This window comes from Cervus canadensis, chromosome 9 (assembly GCF_019320065.1).
Source record: "Cervus canadensis isolate Bull #8, Minnesota chromosome 9, ASM1932006v1, whole genome shotgun sequence".
NCBI classification, from domain to species: domain Eukaryota; kingdom Metazoa; phylum Chordata; class Mammalia; order Artiodactyla; family Cervidae; genus Cervus; species Cervus canadensis.
In genome coordinates, this window is record NC_057394.1 from 63,667,322 (window position 1) to 63,676,366 (window position 9,045).

The following is a 9,045-nucleotide window of genomic DNA, read 5'->3' on the forward strand; positions in this document are numbered from 1 at the left end:
ATATGCTGTGGGTTGCAGCCAAAAGGTTAAAAACAACAACAATTTAAAGAAAAAACAATAACAAATGAATTCTTCCTTCAAGGACAAGGTCACAAATGGAATTCAAGCTCACCTGTCATGGAAAGTTTTGAAACAGACAAAAATGCATAGAAGGCTTTTCAAATCACCTGGGTAGGGGAATAGATTACTCAATAAAAGATGTCGAGATTCCTGGGTAGACATATGGGAGAAAAGATAAGTTGGACCTTTCACACTGTAGATAAAAACAAATTCCAGAAATATAAAATATTTATATGTAAAAAATGAAAATTTAAACATACCAGGAGAAAATTTGAGACCATTTATTTTGGTACTCTCATAATGGGCAAAGATTGCTTAAATAACATCCAGAAGCCCTAAAATAAAACATTGATAAATTGGACTATATTAAAGAAAATTTCTGCATAGAAGACTCAGTCAGAAGACTAATGAATATTCGCAATTCACATCACAAAAGCCTTATTTTAGCATTTGAATAACTGATAAAAGTCCATAAGAAAAGCTCAAACAAGAAAAAATTATCAGCGAGCAAAGGATATGAACCCATGAATTTATAACCTACCCATAACCTATGGGTTATGCTTGATCTAAGCCTAAGAAACAAACTAGTTCTTAAATACATGAAAAGAAACTCAACCTTACTCATAAAAAAGAAATGCAAATTAAACTACAATGAGAAATCACTTTTCAGCTGACTAGCAAAAGTTAAAATACCCTGTGTTGGCATGGCCGGTGGGAAATTCATTCTCTCATACATCCTTGGGAAGAATGGAATTTAATGTGGCCTCTTTGGTAATTTGTCGACATTCATAAAAATTGCATACAACAGAACCTTAGTTCCACTGTTAGAAATTTATTCGACAAGTATGCTCCCATAAGTGTAGAATGACAAGTCATTTTCAATTGAGTATTGTTTATAACAGCAAGAAATTAATGTCGATGGAGGACTGGTTATAAATAAATTGTTGCCTTCATTCTATGGAGCATAAGGCCATTGTTTAAAAGATTCAGTCAGTTCTGTCTATCCTGACATGGAACCGTCTCCAAGAGATATTAAGTGAAAATACTAAAGAGCATAATGTTATACTACCAAAAAAAAAAATTAAAGGAAAGAAGGAAGAAAAGGCAGGAGGAAAAACAATGTCCATATGTGTGTGTATGTTTGTTACTTAGAATATCTCTGTAGGTAATCAAGGAACCCATTATAGTGTTGCTTCTGGGCCTCTAGAGAAGAAACTTTAACAACCGGGGTACTAAAATGAGAGATTTATTTTTCACTACATATTTTTGTACTTTTCAATTTTATAATTTTTAATTATAATTAAAAATAGAAACTCATATATCCTTAGTGGATGAGCCCTCTCCCATGAAACTTTCATAACGTTCAAATAAAAATAAACCTGCTTCAATTTGCCATCCCTAATTAGTCCATTAAAGTTGTTGTCATTAAGATTTTCAGTGACATTTTTGAAACTAAATCTAACAGTCTTTTTCAACTTTTCTGCAGTTTTGGAGCGATGACTCCCTTCTTGAACCCCTTTCCCTTCTGGGACCCCACTCTTCATGTCTCAGGGTAAGATGCAAGAGCAGAAGGCTTGCCTTCCTGGCAGCAGGTCATTTGAGCTTCTTTGGGGCAGGGTGAGCCCTGTATCTGGATCCTGATATTTGGAACTCAGCAGCTGCCCTTCTGAGAGTCTGTGCTGGGAATGAAGGGGCGCGTCAGCTCTTCACAGCCACCCCCCGCCCCGGGGGTTACCTAGCGCAAGCTGTCCCCAGGTCAGGGTGTGTGAGTACTCCAGCTGTGTAGATTTGTCTCCTACAGGTTATGCTTGGTCTAAGTTTATAGTATTAGTCTTGTTAGCAAAGGGCAGAAATCCAAGGCGGACTATGAGAGTTTCGTTGGAGGAGCCCTGGGCCATTTGTAGGCTGGAAGATAGTAAACAGCAGAGCTCGGGAAAGGCAAGGAGGCTCTGGGCTTCCTAGGCCACTGGAACCGGAAACTCCCGCCCTCAGGACTGGTTTTGTTCTTCTTTGGGGGTGAGGGGAGCACACGGTGTGGCATGTGGGATCTTAGTTCCCTGACCAGGGATCAAACACATGCCCGCGGCATTGGACGTGTAGAATCGTAACCCCTGGACCACCAGGAAAATCCCAAGACTGGTTGTGTTCTAAATCTGCTCCCCTTTGAGTTTCTGTGTCATCAGCCTCAGTCCCTGCAGGTTAATCTTCTCCACGTGGTAGAGCACGCAGCTGCTGAACTTGACTTTTACAGTTTCAACCACGCCAGGGAGACTGGCTCTTTTTTCATTTGGGCATGAAAATTCCCAGGGAGTTTTCCTACGGCTCTTCCCGGGCCTTGATTACTGCGTGCTCCATCCACGCTGGTGGCCCATGCATGCTCTGCGCTATGGCTCTCGCGCTTGTCAACCCCTCCCCCTCCCAGGACGCCAAGACCTGAGCCAGCAGCCTGTTGGAGCGTGCTGCTGGATGCTGGGCTTCGGGTGGGCAGGATACCGCCCCTCTTCCAGTATCAGCTCCCTAACTCCACCCTCCCACAGGGCTCTGAGTTTGTCCCCAGATGTCCGCTGGGCATCAACAACACCCCCAGAAACTGACTGCAGGGATGCTCGAAAATGGGGTGTCGGACTTAGCGCAGTGGCTCCACATGGAGAGATGACTGCTTTCTCCTGGGGTTCACCAGCAGACTGCCAGCCCTGGCCAGAGAGAGGGCTTCATGCCTCAGGGTAAGATGAAGGAGCAGAAGGCTTGCCTTCCTGGCAGCAGGTCCTTTGAGCTTCTTTGGAGCAGGGTGAGCCCTGGTAGCTGAATCCTGATATTTGGATCTCAGCATCTGCCCTTCTGAGAGTCTGTGCTGGGAATGAAGGGGCGTGTCAGCTCTTCACCCCCGGGCCCCCACCAACTGGGGACAGCGCAAGCTAGGTACACCCTGCTCTGTCCCCAGGTCAGGGTGTGTGAGTGCTCCGGCTGTGTACTGAATGTTTTATTTGTTAAAAAAATTCCTTGGGAGAACTCAGGGTTGGCTTGGGTCAGCTCAGCCGTCCACCCCTGGGTCAATGAACTGTGGCTGGAACAGAAGAGGCACTCTTGTTCTGGTTTGGGATAGGGGCCCACCAGGCTTCCCTAGTGGCTCAGATGGTAAAGAAGCTGACTGCTAATGCAGGAGACTCAGGTTCGACCCCTGGGTCGGGAAGATCCCTTGGAGAAGAGAATGGCTACCCACTCCAGTATTCTTGCCTAGAGAATCCCATGGACAGAGGAGCCTGGCGGGCTAAGTCTATGGTGTCACAAAAAGTCAGACACGGCTGAGCAACTAACACTTTCACTTTCTTTCCCCTGTTTGCCAGCCATCTCCACTTAGAAGTTCCACAGGTGCTTCAGACCCATGCCCAACACAGAATTTCATTATCCACTTGAAGTCAAAATATGCTGCTTTAAGAGAACACATAAGAAGCCGGTCTGCGGCCGCCGTGTTCCAACCTCTTCTCCTAGGTTCTCTCTCTCTGTGGACAGTACCACCGTCGGTGACGTCAGTCAACCCAGAGCCCAGGAGTCATTCTTGACCTCGGTTATGAATGTAATGCCATAGAAATGACCTCTATAACATGCAAATTTGATTCTATTCCTGCCCTACTTAAATCTTTCAATGACTCCACAGCCTTCGGATTAAGGCACCATCTCTTCTGATGGGCTCATTGTTGAGGGGAAGGCAAGGGGTATCTGTGCCTTCCTCCTCTCCTACATTTGTGCCACTCTTCACACACACACACACACACACACACACACACACAGAGCACCCTCTGCCCGGTGACCAGCCTGGACCTTCCAGGAGGTGCCTGTCGCCTCTGCCCCGGATGCCCCAGAACTGATGCTGTGCTGACGCTGTGTTGCACTGGGTCTAATGTTGCCAGCTTCTTCTCGGCTCTTTTTCAACAGCACTGCGTCTTTGTACCTGCTTCTGTCAACAGAGCTGCCTTGAGGTAGCAAGTACATGAACTCGGATAAAGACAGCTGTGACTATGATTTATACTCCTGTTTATTTTGATGCCAGAAACTCCTTCTGGATGAAACATGGTCATTTTTGAAAATCTTGCAACCTTGAACATCCAGCTTTACAATGTCTTCCAGCTCCGTAGCTGACACAGCTCCCCCAGCCAGCGGGCCCCTCCCTCTGTCTTTCTCCCATAGTTCTCTGTACTCTTAGGAGCTGTTTGGTTATTTGGTCCCCTCCCTACCCATCACTTTGCCGACAAAGGTCCAGAGAGTCAAGGCTGTGGTTCTTCTAGTGGTCATGTATGGATGTGAGAGTTGGACCATAAAGAAGGCTGAGTGCCGAAGAACTGATGCTATTGAACTGTGGTACTGGAGAAGACTCTTGAGAGTCCCTTGGACTGCAAGGAGATCAAACCTGTCAATCCTAAAGGAAATCAACCCTGAATATTCATTGGAAGGACTGATTCTGAAACTGAAGCTCCAATACTTTGGCCACCTGATGCGAAGAACTGACTCATTTGAAAAGACCCTGATGCTGGGAAAAGACTGAAGGCAGGAGGAAAAGGGGGTGACAGAGGATGAGATAGTTGGATGGCATCATTGACCCAATGGACATGAGTTTGAGCAAATTCCGAAAGGCGGTGAAGGACAGGAAGCCTGGCATGTTATAGTCCATAGTGTCACAAAGAGTCAGACTGAACAACTATACCCAGATTGTGAATTCTGTGAAGGAAATAGCCTATATTTCTTATTAGTATTATTGCTAGGGTCTAGCTGAAATATAATAGATACACAGTAAAGTTTGTGGGAAAGAGAGAGTTGGGTGGAAGGATAGATGGATGGATACATTAATACATGGGAAAAGAATATTTTTGCTTCCTAAATGATAGCAAGTAAAAACATCTTTTCCCAGAGTGAAGTAGAGCTGGAAATGTTAGATCTACCACAAGGAGGCACTAGAGTTCCACATGGGTTCCTTCTGCCAAGAAAAGCCAGATCCAACCAAGTATCTTGACCCGGGCTGATGCCTTCTGACAGATGTCTGATGGAGCCAAAATGGGCCAGGAGGGGCTGTTTGAAATGAGGACATTTCATTTCAAACATTTGAAATGGGAAAATTAATGCAAAGTGATTACAGCACTGCTATGGCAAAGAGGGAAGATCACATTAAAAGAACTCTGACATAGAAGGACTCCCCTCCACCTTTGGAAAACATCCCCCACCTCCCACTGAAGCCATATCAGATGTTCTTGCCTCTCCCATTTTCCTCCTCCACTAATTAAGCAAAACATTCAGGCTCATGATACAGCAATTTCATTCTACTGCCATGATATTTCCCTGTTGAATCCTCTCTGCCTCACTCAGTGAGAATGAGGAAAATAGAACTGTTGCAAATATTATCACCATTTCCCCCTTTTCTTCCTAAGAGGTCACTGAAATGTTCACCCCAGACCATAGAACCCTGGATTTCTGTGTAGGCTGGCAAAAGAAAAGAAAGAAAAATCCTTTTAAATTTCAAGTATATATCTCTAACTCCTGTGAGGGACTGGGAAATGTAACCATGGAAACCAGAGCATGCCTGTAACCATGGAGACCCATTTAAACCAGCTGGGCCATTACCGTCTAGAAGCTGGTAGGGCTTTGACTGTTAGAAGGACAGTTAATATGGTTGGATGATTTCCGTTTAGGTGAGTGTTTTACAGACATTTAAGTAATTTCTGGGTATTGTCTTTTTCCATCTATTAATGTATCCATCCATCCCTGCATCCATCCATCCTTCCACCCAACCCTCTCTCCTACAAACTTTACCGTGTACCTATTATATTTCAGCTAGGCCCCAGAAATAACGCTAATAAGAAATATAGACTATTTCCTTCACAGAAGTGGAAATCTGGGTATAGGGAGGGGATAGTTGGGTGTAAGGAAGGTGACAGGGAGCCACCATCACCCTCCCTCAAATGAGACTTTTTGAGAGAATTTCCTCTGTTAGGCTTTCTTATTTTTTTCGAACTCGTGCCCACTTCAGTGGAAGTGTGGAGTCTTAACCACTGGCCTATCAGGGAAGGCCCTACACCAATTTCTGATGGATCTCCCAAATATCTTTCCCTTACCCTCCTGAGCCATCACTTTATCAGCAAGCAAACATTAATCACCTTGGTGTGCCAGGCACTGCTGGATCCACCAAGTATATATCCCAGACAACCTGTCACATCTGCTTTAACGTTGAGCCAAGTCCTTGAATAAAGGATGCATTTACCAAAAAGCTTCAATACCATTGTTGGAAAAGGAAATGGTAACCCACTCCAGGATTCTTGCCTGGAGAATCCCATGGACAAAGGAGCTTGGTGGGCTCCACTCCATGGAATCACAAAGAGTCAGACAAGACTGAGTGACCAACACACAGACACACCAGTGTTAGTCATTCAGTCGTGTCCAACTCTTTGTGACCCCAAGGACTGTAGCCTGCCAGGCTCCTTGGTCCATGGAATTCTCCAGGCAAGAATCTTGGAGTGGGTTGCCATTTGCTTTTCCAGGGGGATCGTCCCGATTCAGGAATTGAAACCTTTAGTCTCTCACTGCAGGCAGGCTCTTTGCCATCTGAGCCAACAGACTTTGACTTTTGTGTTTCCAGTAAGTGAGCTGTGAACTAGGCTACTCTCATGTTGGAGGAAACGGTCACTAGCCAGTGTCATAGCAGTGCTTGGCACAGTTCATAAGCATCCTGTTTGTCCGTTTCTTTGTTCTTTCCCTGTGTGTGTTACAACCTCATTATCACCCCTGCAACCACAGCTTCGAAGGCCTGATGCCAGTTTGGTTTGTGAGCTGCTTTGTAGCGTGTTTTTTACACCAGGGGGTTAAAAGGTGGAGCGCTGGAGTCACATCCCTCGTGTCTGCCACTCACCAGCGTGTGACCCGAGGCAAGCGACTGGACCTTTCTAAACCACAAGTTTGCATCTAGAAGAGGGGAGTAAAGCCCTGTCTTATAGGTCGTGTGTGCGTACTAAGTCACTTCAGTCGTGTCCAACTCTTTGTGACCCTGCAGACCACAGCCCACCAGGCTCCTCTGTCCATGGGATTCTCCAGGCAAGAATACTGGAGTGGGTTGCCATGCCCTCCTCCAGGGGATCTTCCCGACACAGGGATCGAACCCAGGTCTCTTAAGTCTCCCCTGCTTTGGCAGGCGGGTTCTTTACGTACCTGTGCCACCTGGGGAGCCCCTATTACAGGTTCTCCAGCGATAATTTCACACAGCTGGGAAGATTCACACTGCTGGCAAGCTTTATCTTCCAGTCTTATCTGTACCCCACAGTGTAACTCAGCAATCTTTCATGTTCTTACTCCCTTCTCCTATTTTGCTTAACAGCTGGCCCAAATCTTTACAGCATCCAGCTTGCATGTGAAACCCTCTGGCTTCACAGAGAATGGGGGTACAGAAGATGATAACAACAATAGCTGCTATACAGAGCTTGTTCTATGCCCAGGCTGTGTGAAGCCCTTCGCAGATTCTAACTCATTTAATTCTTACAATGATCCAGGGACTTCCCTGGTGGCCCAGTTTTTAAGACTTGGCCTTCCAATGCAGGGGGCTGCTAATTCAATCCCTGGTGTCAGGAAGCTAAGATCCCACATGCCTCAGGGCTAAAAAAAACAGAACGTAACAGAAATAATGTTGTAAAAAAAAAAATTTAATAAAGACAAAATGGTCCACATCAAAAAAGTCTTAAAATTCTTACAACGATGCATTGAGGAGTATTATCACCTCCGCTGTACAGATGAGAAATGGAGACACAGGGTGTTCCAGTAAATTTCTCAAGGATGTAAGCTGGTCAACAGCAGAAAGAGAATGTGAACCCCAGCTGTGCCCCTGGAGCCTGCATCACCGTGAGATGGTCCTGTGTGCATGTGTGCTCCATCGTGTCCGACTCTTTGCAGCCCCATGGACTGTCGCCCGCTAGGCTCCTCTGTCCATAGAATTCTTCAGGCAAGAATACTGGAGTAAGTATCCATTTCCTCCTCCGGGTTATCTTCCAGACCCAGGGATTGAACCCGCATCTCCTGCTGATCTTGCATTACAGGTGGATACTTTACTGCTGGGCCACCATCACGCCCCCTCAAATGAGGTGTTTCCTAGCTCACTTAGCTAGAGTCCACGGGCACAGTCTCCCTCAGACGTCTCTCGTTGAACCCCTACACTTGCCACTGCTCGCAGACTTGTTCGTCAGCTCCTGTCTCCATGCCCTTCCTCTATGGTTCGAAGGGTCAGCCTTCCTCCAATCCCCCACTGCACCCAACCTCCAGCTCCCCAGTCCCTTCAAATTCCTTCACGCCTCAATTATCCCCTTCTTTCCTGATCCTCAGTCCATCCCCTCATTTGGCATTTTCCTCTCAACATACAAGCAGGTCCAAGTCTATTTTCTCTTATTTAAAAAAAAAAATTTTTTTTTTTTTTTTTGCTTCCTGGTGGTCCATTGGTTAAGACTCTGCACTCCCAATGCAGCGGGGGCCATGGGTTCAATCCCTGGTTGAGGACGATCCCGCTTGCCATGTGGCACAGCCAAAAAATAATTATTTAGAAAACAATTTTTTTTTTTTTGTTTTGGCTGCACAGCATGTGGAATCTTAGTTCCCTGACCAGGGTTCAAACCTGTGCCCTCTGCATTGGGAGCATGGAGTCTTGACCACTGGACCATCAGGGAAGTCCCTGAAAATTTTTTTTTTACTCTCTCTGATCATCTTCTTCTCTTTCCTGTTCACAACCCAATTCCTAGAAAAATTCTTCTACCTTTGTCTTTAGCCTTCCTGACTCTCCTCCATAGCAAATGAGGGAGAGGGCTCCGTACATGGTCACCTTCTGGACATTCTTCTGACTGGTTGGTGGTAAGGAGACAAGGTGGTATGTCCGGTGTTAACTTCATCAGTCTTCTGATTCCAGTCGGTGTTGGGACCTTCTTGCTTGTGGTCAACATGCAGTTAACTTCTTCCACCTGGTGGGGG